At 51.0% G+C, this 12,128-nt stretch overlaps 1 protein-coding gene across 4 annotated transcripts in view; it reads left to right on the plus strand.

Annotated features, from left to right (window-relative positions):
* Positions 1-12,128, plus strand: part of LOC135199547 (GATOR2 complex protein WDR24-like) — a 47,901-nt gene that overhangs the window by 9,195 nt on the left and 26,578 nt on the right. The window lies entirely within an intron of this gene.

The following is a 12,128-nucleotide window of genomic DNA, read 5'->3' on the forward strand; positions in this document are numbered from 1 at the left end:
CTGCAAAGGGGAGCCGTAACCAGCCCTCCTCCCAGCCCTCCTTCTCCCGAGGAGGCTCTGGGAAGAAGTCGAAGAAAGGGGGGAAACGCTAGGGACGGTCGTTCCCCCTCACCTGCTGCCGGAAGTGGGGGGGTGCCTGGCGATGCCATTGGGCAACTTGGCAGCGCTACTGGCGCCGAGACCCGCTGGATTGTAGATTGGTTCCTTCGGGAGGGATATCTATTACTCTTCGAATCTCGGCCATCCCTCACCTCCAACCCGGTCCAACAGCAGTCGTACGTTCCAGGATCATCGAAGGACGTAGTATTGAGACAGGAGATCAAGACCATGCTGAGCAAGAGAGCTGTAGAAATCGTCACGGATCAGTCACCGGGCTTTTACAGTCGACTCTTCCTGGTGAAAAAGTCTACGGGAGGTCTGGCGCCCGGTGATAGATCTCTCTCCCCTGAATCGGTTTGTTCGCCAGACCCGGTTCACGATGGAGACGGCATGTTCCGTGCTCGACTCCATCAGGGAGAACGATTTCATGCTTTCAGTGGACTTGAAGGATGCGTATTTCCAAATACCCATTCATCAGTCCTCCAGAAAGTACCTCCGCTTCATCCTCGACGGGACGGTGTACCAATTCAGGGCACTTTGTTTCGGTCTCTCAACCGCCCCACAGGTGTTCACGCGAGTGTTCACTCTGGTGTCTGCTTGGGCCCATTCGCACGGGATACGTCTGATGAGGTATCTCGACGATTGGTTAGTCCTGGCGAGCTCCCGCTCGCAGTTGCTACAGGACAGGATCGACTACTCGAGTTCTGTCCGCGATCTGGGATCGTTGTGAACTTCGAGAAGTCCGATCTCGAGCCCAAGCAGAGGGTATGAAGTAACGCTGGGGTATTGCTTGTGATCGACACGGCGGTAGGGTAGGGAGGGCGAGTCTTCCCTGCAGACTCAGCGGATCAGCAGATTCAGGGAGGCAGCCAACCAGTTCCTGTCTCGGCAGGAACAGGTAGCTCAGCGATGGCAAGTCGTGATCGGACACCTGTCGTCACTCGAGAAGTTAGTCCCTCACGGGCGTCTTCACCTGCGGTCTCTTCAGTGGAGACTAAAGGAGAGTTGGTCACAGGCGACGGATCCCCCAAGCTTTCCAGTGTCACTGACACCGGAGGTGAGGCAGGACCTAGCCTGGTGGCTGGACGACAGGAACCTCTTAAGAGGAGTGCCTCTGCGCACTCCCCCCCCTGGACATGCAGCTGTTCTCAGACGCATCGACCGAGGGATGGGGCGCACACCTGGAGGAGTTGCTGACTTCAGGAGTGTGGGACCGAGAACGACAAGCACCTTCACATCAATGTACTGGAACTCAAGGCAGCGTTTCTCGCTCTCCAAAAGTTCCAGACCGCTTGATGGGACACTCAGTGGTGTGATGTGCGACAACACCACGGTAGTGGCTTACGTCAACAAAACAGGGGGGCCTAGTGTCTCTCCCGTTTGTACCAGTTGACTCGGCAGGTGCACGAGTGGGCCGAGGCACACTCAATAGAGCTGTCGGCACGCCTACATTCCCAGGGAAGGAGGAATGTAGTAGCAGACACGCTCAGCCGTCGGGATCAGGTGATAGGGACCGAGTGGTCTCTACACCAGGACGTGGCGGAAAGGCTCTTCGACCTGTGGGGGCGACCAGTCGTGGATCTGTTCGCCACCCGGCACAACAGAAAGCTTCAGGTTTTCTTCTCAGCCGTGCCGGACCCATGGGCAGCTGCAGAGGACGCTCTTCAACACCCGTGGGACAACCTCTTCGCCTATGCCTTTCCCCCGTTCAGCCTGATTCGCAAGGTGATCAGTCGAGCACTGGTCACCCCGAATCTCAGGATGATCCTGGTGGCTCCCAAATGGCCACAGGCCATTTGGTATCCGGACCTGCTGGCTCTTCTCGCAGGGAGAACCGAGAGAGGATTCCCCCACCTTGGCCCAACCGGCCCTACTCTCGCCCAGCCACACGTCGAGCGGTTTTTAACCACCAAGCAGTCCAGTCCCTACGACTTCACAGGCTGGCTGTTATCCACCATCTCTTGCGAACGAGAGGCTTTTCTCGTAGCGCAGCAACAGAGATGGCTGGAAACGTCGGTCAGTCCTCTGCAGCTGTGTACCAGGGGAAGTGGGCCGTCTTCTGTGGTTGGTGTCGTAGACGTGGTCTATCTCCTCTCAGAGCCACTCTTCAGCAGGTAGCGGATTTCCTCGTGTTTCTTCGCCGAGAGAAGCTCCTCTCAGTCCCCCACAGTCAAAGGATACAGAGCCGCCCTGGCTCTCGTCCTGAAACTGAGGGGATTAGACATCTCGAACTCGTTCGAGATCTCCTTGCTTATGAGGAGCTTCGAAAGGTCTTGCCCACCCAGGGAACTCAGGCCCCCTGCGTGGGATGTGACCTCTCGTCCTTAGTAGTTTTGACTCGAAGACCCTTCGAGCCACTCCGAGAGTCGTCAGACAGGGATCTGACCCTCAAGACCCTCTACTTGCTGGCCCTGGCATCGGCGAAGAGAGTAGGGGAACTTCATAGTCTTTCCTATGATGTACGACACTCCAGGGGATGGGGATCTGTGACGCTCGATTTCGTCCCGAACTTCGTTGCGAAGACTCAGAAACCGTCGGTCCCTGACGACAGGTTCGAGTCTTTCACGATTCCCTCCCTAATGGACTTCACCGATAATGATGCGGATGAGATGCTGCTTTGTCCTGTGAGGGTGCTAGCTTACGGCGCTATCTGAAGAAAACTCGACACCTCAGGCCTGAGTGTGTCCACGCTCTTCGTTAGCACCGGGGTAACCAAGAAAGAAAGTATCCAAGAACACTCTTTCATTCTGGCTGCGTGAGGTCATCAGGAGGGCGTATGAGGCTGATGGTAGTGACGACATCCGTACGTCCCGTCCGAGAGCTCACGAAGTCAGAAGTATTGGCCCCTCGTTGGCGTTTTGTAAGAACTTCTCTGTGGCGCAGGTCCTGAAGGCAGGTGTCTGGTCTAACCAGACTACCTTCACCTCCTTCTACCTTCGGGATGTTGCCCACAGGTCCTTGGATACCTTTTCCTTGGGACCCGTGGTGGCTGCTCAACAAGTTGTGTAGCTAACCCAGACCCTCGCAGGCTGAAACAGCATCGAGTCCTGGTGTGACTGTGTGGATGGATGTGTGAGTTAGTGAGTGACTTGCTCCCTCTTCCCACTACGCTGGATGAGGATGAGATGCAGGTGAGCTATATGACAGAGCCCCATCCTATCCCTTTCACTAGGGATAGGAGCACAATATCCACCACTTCCTCCTACAAGGGGGGGGAAGTGGATGCCTACAAGAGTCAAACCCATGACTTTATATTTGCTCCTGTACAGGAACAAGTTCTTACATTGCTGGTACGAAGAGATACGCTTGCCTCTCTCTTAGTACTCGGTCCAGAGGTCTGACCATTGATCCTGCGGTGCACACCCCGATCAATCGGACAGAGGCTTGGATCCCTCCCTCGCTCTTACGACCAGGGAGACTTCCAAGGTTGGGCGAACACCAGTCTGTTCACAAAAGACTCAGATTCCTCCCACCAAGAAGTGAGTCTTCCTATTGTAAAAGGACCGAAGGTTTGTATGCCATGTCGGAACAAATGACAATTTGTCCAAAATTGCATTTTTCCTAACTATACAAACCTGAGGTCCTTTTACACATATGTAATAGTGTGGCACAGTGTCGTTATTCCAAAAGACAATAACTTAATAACACTTAAGAAAAAGGCACGAAACGGATAATAAGGAAGAAAAGGGAAAGGGAATAAGATAATGATTTTTCTTAGCGAAGGGATTTTGTTACTCCAAACATTAGGCTTTTAGCCATCAGACATCTGGTTTTCATCTCCCCCAAAAAGCCTCTGTCCGTACCAGCGATTAGTGACCAACAAGAGATTATGGGCGACGAGCGATATCTACCAGGCCTATTCGAGAAATTGGAAACTACTCTCATTAGCGCCTATGACTAATCACCGTTCCTTTCGTGAACAGGTCAGAGGGAGCCATCTGGCATACGTTTAAAAGGAATTCTATGACCCGTTGTTCAAAGGAGGGGAGTGCCGAACTCTTAAGTGCTCCACCCTCTCGAGATAGACCTAAGGACTTCGACGAATCAAAAGCCATGAGTGTTGGTCATAAGACAGCCCAAAAGGAGTATCAACGAATGACCTATGAGGTTACTAAAGGGATACGCCCCAAGAAGCCAGGACATGAAGAAGGAGGCGTATACAAATTCAAAGCCTACGAATCATTGTAAAAGACATGACAGGAAGGCGGTCTTGTATAATGTCTGTAGCCACTAAGACACAAAAAGTCTTTCAGAAAATGCCACACCCAGTCGGGATCCAAAAATTCAAAGGCGGTGCTAAGGAGATTCCATCCTAACAAAAAGGCCAGACAGAGAGAGAGGAGAGCAGAGAAAAAAGGGGAACAGAGAAGTCGAGAGAAGATAACGACAAAGAGGGGAACGAGGAGAACGAGTGGCGCAGCAACAGGCAGAGAAGAGAGAGAAAGACAGAAGAATCCCCAGAAGAAGAACAGGTGCAAAAGTGTGGTGTGCGAATCAATCAAAAGAACAGTGATAAGTGACAATCAATATTCAGTAAATTTCCCTCGTGCCTATAGACTCGTAATTGCAACAAGTGCCAATTAAGTTTTATCAGTCCAAGAGCCCAGTAACTCAGAAGGTGGAAAAACTTTTGTAAGAACCCCTAACGAAGAATAAAACGTAAATGCAAAGAACATATCAATTTCAATTCTCATCTAAATTAGAACCCTTTTTTTAGCTAATTCAGCAAGGTAAGAAAATTTATATAAGTCTAATTCTCCAAGGTAGAGCTTCCAATCGGCACACGTTACCTTAGATCTGTGCAAAGAAAGTAAGTACCGTCACACATAGTCCCACCTCATGCCACCCCTCACTCTGCAGTTTTTGCTTGGGCCAAAAGCAAAAGTGATTTGTTTACCTCCCAGTCGCGCGCGCGCGCCTGTCGGACAAGCAGTTAACTACCGAACCCCTTGTTCGAAAGCTTACGACCTATCCAGCTGCCGCTAGTACCTTCCTATTGTAAAAGGACCTCAGGTTTGTATAGTTAGGAAAAATGCAATTTTGGACAAATTGTCATTTTGGTCAGTCAGTACGTATATGTCTACCATGGCTGATTGAAGTGACGAAGATGTCCTTCAATTTATTAGCTATTACGAAGAAAAGACTTCTTGGAATCTCAAGTCAGCGAGTAATTCCCGACCACTGTATTTTACCCTTCTAGTATATAACCTTGATTGCCACCATCTTCTTTTATTTCGCTTCATCTTCGTTAAATAATGTGTATAAATGTACGCGGCAGCTGCTACTTGCATGGTGGCCATCGTCGGTAAACAACCCGGACAGAGACAGACTGGTGATCGCAGTGGATTGAAATGAAGTTACGTGCTTAACGTGGTTACGGTTCGTCCTCTACATTTTGACACCTTGTAACCGTATATGCGTAACTCAGTTACGCATACAAGGTTCGGCTCTCACGTGTGTACCCACCTTTACATTGCTGGTACGAAGAGATACGCTTGCCTCTCTCTTAGTACTCGGTCCAGAGGTCTGACCATTGATCCTGCGGTGCACACCCCGATCAATCGGACAGAGGCTTGGATCCCTCCCTCGCTCTTACGACCAGGGAGGCTTCCAAGGTTGGGCGAACACCAGTCTGTTCACAAAAGACTCAGATTCCTCCCACCAAGAAGTGAGTCTTCCTATTGTAAAAGGACCGAAGGTTTGTATGCCGTGTCGGAACAAATGACAATTTGTCCAAAATTGCATTTTTCCTAACTATACAAACCTGAGGTCCTTTTACACATAGTCCCACCTCATGCCACCCCTCACTCTGCAGTTGTTCCGATACGTAATACAAACCATCGGTCCTTTAACAATAGGAAGTATCCAGCGGCGCGACTGGGAGGTAAACAAATCACTTTTGCTTTCGGCCGCGGGTGTGAAGGACGTGTTCGTCATCGCTCTCTGCCCGCTTCATCGTCGTATGCTTTGTTTATATTGTGTTTTCTACTAATGGTTTGTTTGACTTGAAAATGAAACTGTAAGTACACTGTTTTCATTTTCATTACTTAATTATGAACCAACATGGAGCTATCGCCGTAGATGCGGCGATTTCCTCTCTTTTCATGAATTGAACCCTTGAATTATGTCTCGGTGCCGAGGGCGGGCGCGCTCGCGCCGAGTCATGTATTTTGGGCGAAAGTGTGTAATTGAAAAATGTAAGTACTTTTATCCTCCTCTCTCTTCCCCAGAGAGATGGTGGACGCTGTGGTGGAACAACGGCGCACTGACGATAGTGACCATCTAGTCCACCAGGCAGTCTCGAAGGCGGCTGGGCAGCCTCGAGCCACTGCGGCTAAGCCTAAGAGTTTAGCTAGCGCTTCCTCTGCGGCTAAGACGATTGCTTCGTTGAAGCTGAGAGGAAAGACTCTGCCTTCGACTTCATCTGTAAGGAGTGACCATAACCAACCCTCCTCCAGCCCTCCTCCTCTTGGGAAGGAGCCGGTAAGAATAAGTCGAAGAGAGGAGGGAAACGCTAGGGACGACGTTCCCCCTCACCTGCTGCCGGAAGTGGGGTGGTGCCTGGCGAACCATTGGGCAACTTGGCAGCGCTACGGAGCAGAGACCTGGATAGTAAATGTCCTTCGGGAGGGATATCTGCTACCCTTCGAGTCTCGGCCACCCCTCACCTCCAACCTGGTCCATCTACAAACGTTCTGCCAGGGATGTGGCGCTTCAGCAGGAAGTAGAAGCCATGCTTAGCAAAGGAGCTGTGGAGATCGTATGGGATCAGTCACCGGGCTTCTACAGTCTACTTTTCCTGGTGGAGAAGTCCTTTGGGGCTGGCGCCCAGTGATAGATCACTCTCCTTTGAACTGATTCGTTCACCAGACTCTGTTCACAATGGAAACGATACGTTCAGTGCATGAGTCCATCTGGGAGAATGACTTCATGCTTTCTGTGGACCTGAAGGAAGCGTATTTCCAGATACCCATCCATCAGTCCTCCAGGAAGTACCTCCACTTCATCCTCGACGGGACGGTGTACCAGTTCAGGGCACTTTGTTTCGCTCTCTCAACCCCCACACAAGTATTCACGTAATTGTTCACTCTGGTGTCGGCTTGGGCCCATTCAGTAGGGATACATCTTCTGAGGTATCTCGACGATTGGTTGGTCCTGGTGAGCTCTCGCTCGCAGTTGCTACAGGACAGGGATCAACTCCTCGAATTCTGCCACGACCTTGGGATTGTAGTGAATTACGAGAAATCGGATCTCGAGCCCAAGCAGAGGATGAAGTACCAGGGCATGCTGATCGATACGGTAGCAGGGCGAGTCTTCCCCGCAAACTCTCGGATCAGCAGGTTCAGGGAGGCAGCCATACGGTTCCTGTCCCTACAGGAGCAGCCAGCTCAGCAGTGGCAGGTTGTGATCGGTTACCTGTCGTCTCTCGAGAAGTTAGTCCTTCACGGGCGTCTTCACCTGCGGTCTCTTCAGTGGAGGCTAAAGGAGAGTTGGTCACAGGCAAGAGACCCACCGTATTTCCCTGTGTCTCTCACGGAAGAGGTGAGGCAGGAACTAGCCTGTTGGCTGGCCGACAGGAACCTCGTAAGAGGAGTGCCTCTTTGCCCCCCCCCCGGAGATGTTGCTGTTTTCGGACACGTCGACCGAGGGATGGGGTGCACACTTGGAGGAGTTGCTGGCTGCGGGTGTGTGGTATCATCACAACAAGCACCTTCACATCAACGTCCTGGAGCTCAAGGCAGCGTTTCACGCTCTCCAAGTGTCCCTCCCGTTGCATCAGTTGACGTTGCAGGTGCACGAGTGGGCTATGTCACACTCGGTAGAGCTGTCAGCCCGATATATTCCAGGCAAGAGGAATGTAGTAGCAGACAAGCTCAGCCGTCAGGATCAGGTGATAGGAACCGAATGGTTCCTTCACCCAGACGTGGCAGAAAGGCTCTTCAACCTGTGGGGGCATCCAGTCGTAGATCTGTTCGCCACCCGGCACAACAGAAAACTCCAGGTTTTCTACTCAGTTGTGCCAGACCCATGGGCAGCTGCAGAGGACGCTCTTCAACATCCTTGGGACAACCTCTTCGTGTACGCCTTTCCCCCGTTGTGTCTGATTTGCAAGGTGATCAGCAGGGTGCTGGTCACCGTGAATCTTCGGGTGGTTCTGATGGCACCCAAATGGCCTCAGGCTGTTTGGTATCCGGACCTGCTGGCTCTGCTTGCCGAAGCACTGAGAGAGATTCCCCACTGGCACAACTTCCTGTGCCAGCCACACATGGAACGGTACCACCGGTTGGTCGAGTCCCTGCCTCTTTACGGCTGGCTGTTATCCACCATCTCTTGCGAGTGAGAGGCTTTTCTCGTCGAGCAGCAACAGAGATGGCGGGATACCTCAGGCAGTCCTCTGCAGCTGTGTACCAGGGGAAGTGGTCCGTCTTTTGTGGTTGGTGTTGTGGACAGGGTCTCTCTCCTCTTAGAGCCACTCTTCAGCAGGTAGCGGATTTCCTCGTCTTCCTTCACCGACAGAAGCTCCTCTCCGTCTCCGCAGTTAAAGGATACAGAGCCACCCTGGCCCTAGTCGTTAAACTGTGGGGAATGGATATCTCCTCTTCCTTCGAGATCTCCCTCCTTATGAAGGGCTTCGAGAGGTCTTGCCCACCCAGGGAACTCAGGCCCCCTGGGTGGGATGTGACTCTCGTCCTTAGGAGTTTGACTCGAAGTCCCTTCGAGCCACTCCGAGAGTTGTCAGACAGGGAGCTGACCCTCAAGACCCTCTTCCTGCTGGCTCTGGCATCGGTGAAGAGAGTAGGGGAACTTAATGGTCTTTCCTTCGACGTCAAGCATTCCAGGGGATGGGGATCCGTGATGCTTGATTTCGTCCTGAACTTCGTAGCGAAGACTCAGAATCCTTCGGTCCCTGACGACCGGTTCGAGTTATTCATGATCCCTTCCCTGAAGGACCCACCGATAACAATGCAGATAAGATGCCGTTTTGTACTGTGAGGGCGCTACGACGCTATCTGAAGAGAACTCGACACCTCAGGCCTGAGTTTCGATGCCTCTTCGATAGCACTGGGGTTTCCAAGAAAGAGGTATCCAAGAACACTTTCTCTCTGGCTGCGTGACGACACCCGTGCCCTTCGTCCGAGAGCCCACGAAGTCAGAGGTATTGGTTCAACCCTTGCGTTCCGCAAGAACTTCTCTGTGGCACAGGTGCTGAAGGCAGGGGTTTGGGCCAACCAGACCACCTTTACCTCCTTTTACCTTCGGGATATTGCCCACAGGTCCTTGGACACCTTTTCCTTGGGACCCGTGGTAGTTGCTCAACAAATTGTGTAGCTTACCCAGCACCCGAGCGGACAGAACAGCATCGCATCCTTGTGTGACTGCATGAATGGACGAGTGAAAGAGAGTGTGACTGGCTTCTCTTCCTCCTCTTTTCTCCTACTCTACCTGTGGGCAGAGGGCCGTGGTCGAGAAGCCGACCACTCGGGAAGAAGACTGCTGCTGAAAGAAGACTATCTCACAGTAGGCGACCAACCTGGAATAGAGAAGAACGGACGGGAATATCCAGTTTGGCTTGAACTATCGTCTTAGTATTCTGTTCACCATTGAAGCTTTCCTTCGAGGAAGACTTCTCCTTCACTCTCTTTGATAGAGATCGAAGGTGGTCGATCTCCAATCCTTATTTTGTTTTCTTGAAGGAAAGAATTTAGGATGGAGATCGTTGTTCAGAATCCTACAAATATACTACGTATATTAACCTCGCGACATGATTCTACTAAGCAGTTGAATTGTCCGAGGGGTAGGCGCATATCCTAGTTAATCTACGGATTGCGACTTAGACGAGAAGTATTCTAATTGAACTGCAACTCGGGTTGCCTGCAACCTCCCAGGAGTTTTCAGTTTCAATTTTATATACTTATGGTTTTGTCACGACAACACCATTTCAACTTTTATATTTACCGAAATTCGTTTCGCCTAAATATAATTGCTCGAGCATATCTTTTATGCTCGGTGGTTCTAGCTGAACGCATTCCTTCGTGGAATAATGGATTACCTGGCAACTCAGGATGACGAGTCAGCGAGAGCTCAGGCTCAGCTACTGCGCATTGAACTGCCTGATAGCAGCTCAGTATCAGCTGGGCCTCCGAGATGGACGGTCAGTTATGTCTCTCTCTCCCCTGCTTTGATTGACTACCGAACCGTATCTCTGCCCAACAATCATGGACTTAGGTCTCTGATTAACGGGGATTCTCGCAATAATGAAGGACCATCTACTGCTGTGACGATAGATTCCATCGCCTTCGACATTGCGAGAATTTTCAACAGAGATATCTCTTAGACTCTTTCATCTTTCTGTTTACCGCATGGTAACAGAAGTCTGTACAAGTCTCCCGCTGCATCGCACTGCGATAATGCGAATGATTTTGCAGACATCTGAGTTTGTCTTCAAAATATCTCATATTCGTAGGTGTACAATTGTTCATTGTTCAACCCGAATTAACAGATGTGTCAAAAGACATCGCCTACTCTCCGATCTGACAGCTCTACTTCCAAATGTTCAGCCCATGAGAAGCAGTTCTTCAGGCGGCTTTCCCCTGTGTTTTCATTACTGGAGAACGCCCCGCTTTCATTGCAACTACGACTTCTCACCGGACAGCAATGAAATAGCGGTTAGCGTTTTCAGTCATTTGTAAGCACAGGTTCAGAATCTTGAGAATCCTTCTCTCGATTTGTCTGTGAAGACGTAGGTTGCATTCAATATCTACCTTCGTCTTCAACGGTACATAGTATTGTTTCTCCTTAGCTGAGATTCAACAACTATGAGATGTTTTGCCTTCAGGGACCTCGGTCTCTAGAAGGCAATTGACTTTCGCCTGTTGGGCACATGCCTTAAGAGAATCATCACCTCGCTGTCCGGCATTGGTGAGAAACAAATACATTATTTGTTTGGTCTCTCGGCATAACCCTTTAAAGGCGAAGGTCACGTGACTTACTCGGATGCTTGGACAACTTGCCTCCTACCGAACGCAGTCAGTCGGCAGCTGTCAGAGCGCCCGAGTCAGTTACGAACTACGCTGTTGACTTAGTTCGGTTGTTACAGAGCAATCATTACTTCGTTTTAATAGCTTGTCACAGTACCCATACCATCGACACCCACCATGGAGTGTCGGTGTCCTATCCACTACCGAGAACTTCGCTGCATGGGGATAGGAGGATGCGAGAGACTTCGTCGCAAACGGACAGACCAGTATGGGTACTGGACATCACCGAAGTAGAGAAGAGGGATAGGTCATGCGACTATTCCCTTCTTTTCCTCTGAGGAACTGCATGACTTCTCCTGCGAAGTCAAGCATCCAGGGGATGGGGATCCGTGACGCTCGATTTCGTACCGAACTTCGTAGCGAAGACTCAGAACCCTTCGGTCCCTGACGATTGGTTCGAGTCGTTCACAATCCCCTCCCTAATGGACTTCACCGCCTTCGATGCGAAGGAGATGCTGCCTTGTCCGCAAGAACTTCTCCGTGGCGCAGGTACTGAAGGCAGGGGTCTGGTCCAACCAGACCACATGCCCCTCCTTCTACCTTCGGGATATTGCCCACAGGTCCTTGGATCTTTTTCCCTGGGACCCGTGGTGGCTGCTCAACACGTTGTGTAGCGAACCCAGACCCTCGCAGGCTGAACAGCATCGAGTCCTGGTGTGACCGTAAGAATGGATGAGTGAATGAGAGTGTGACTGGCTCCTCTTCCCATCTTTTTCTTCCCCTCTACCTGTGGTTAGAGGGACACGGTCGTCACCCTGCTGGATAAGGACAAGATGCAGGTGAGCTACTCAACAGAGCCCCATCTTATCCCTTTCACTAGGGATAGGAGCGTATATCCACCACTTCCTCCAACAAGGGGGAGGAAGTGGATGCCAGCTTGAGACAAACCCATACTTTATGTTGCCTCTTGCAAACAGGAACAAGTTCTTGCTTGCTGGTACAAAGAGATACGCTTGCCTCTCTCTTAGTACTCGGCCCAGAGGTCTGACC

The sequence above is a fragment of the Macrobrachium nipponense genome, chromosome 25 (genome assembly GCF_015104395.2).
Source record: "Macrobrachium nipponense isolate FS-2020 chromosome 25, ASM1510439v2, whole genome shotgun sequence".
NCBI lineage: Eukaryota > Metazoa > Arthropoda > Malacostraca > Decapoda > Palaemonidae > Macrobrachium > Macrobrachium nipponense.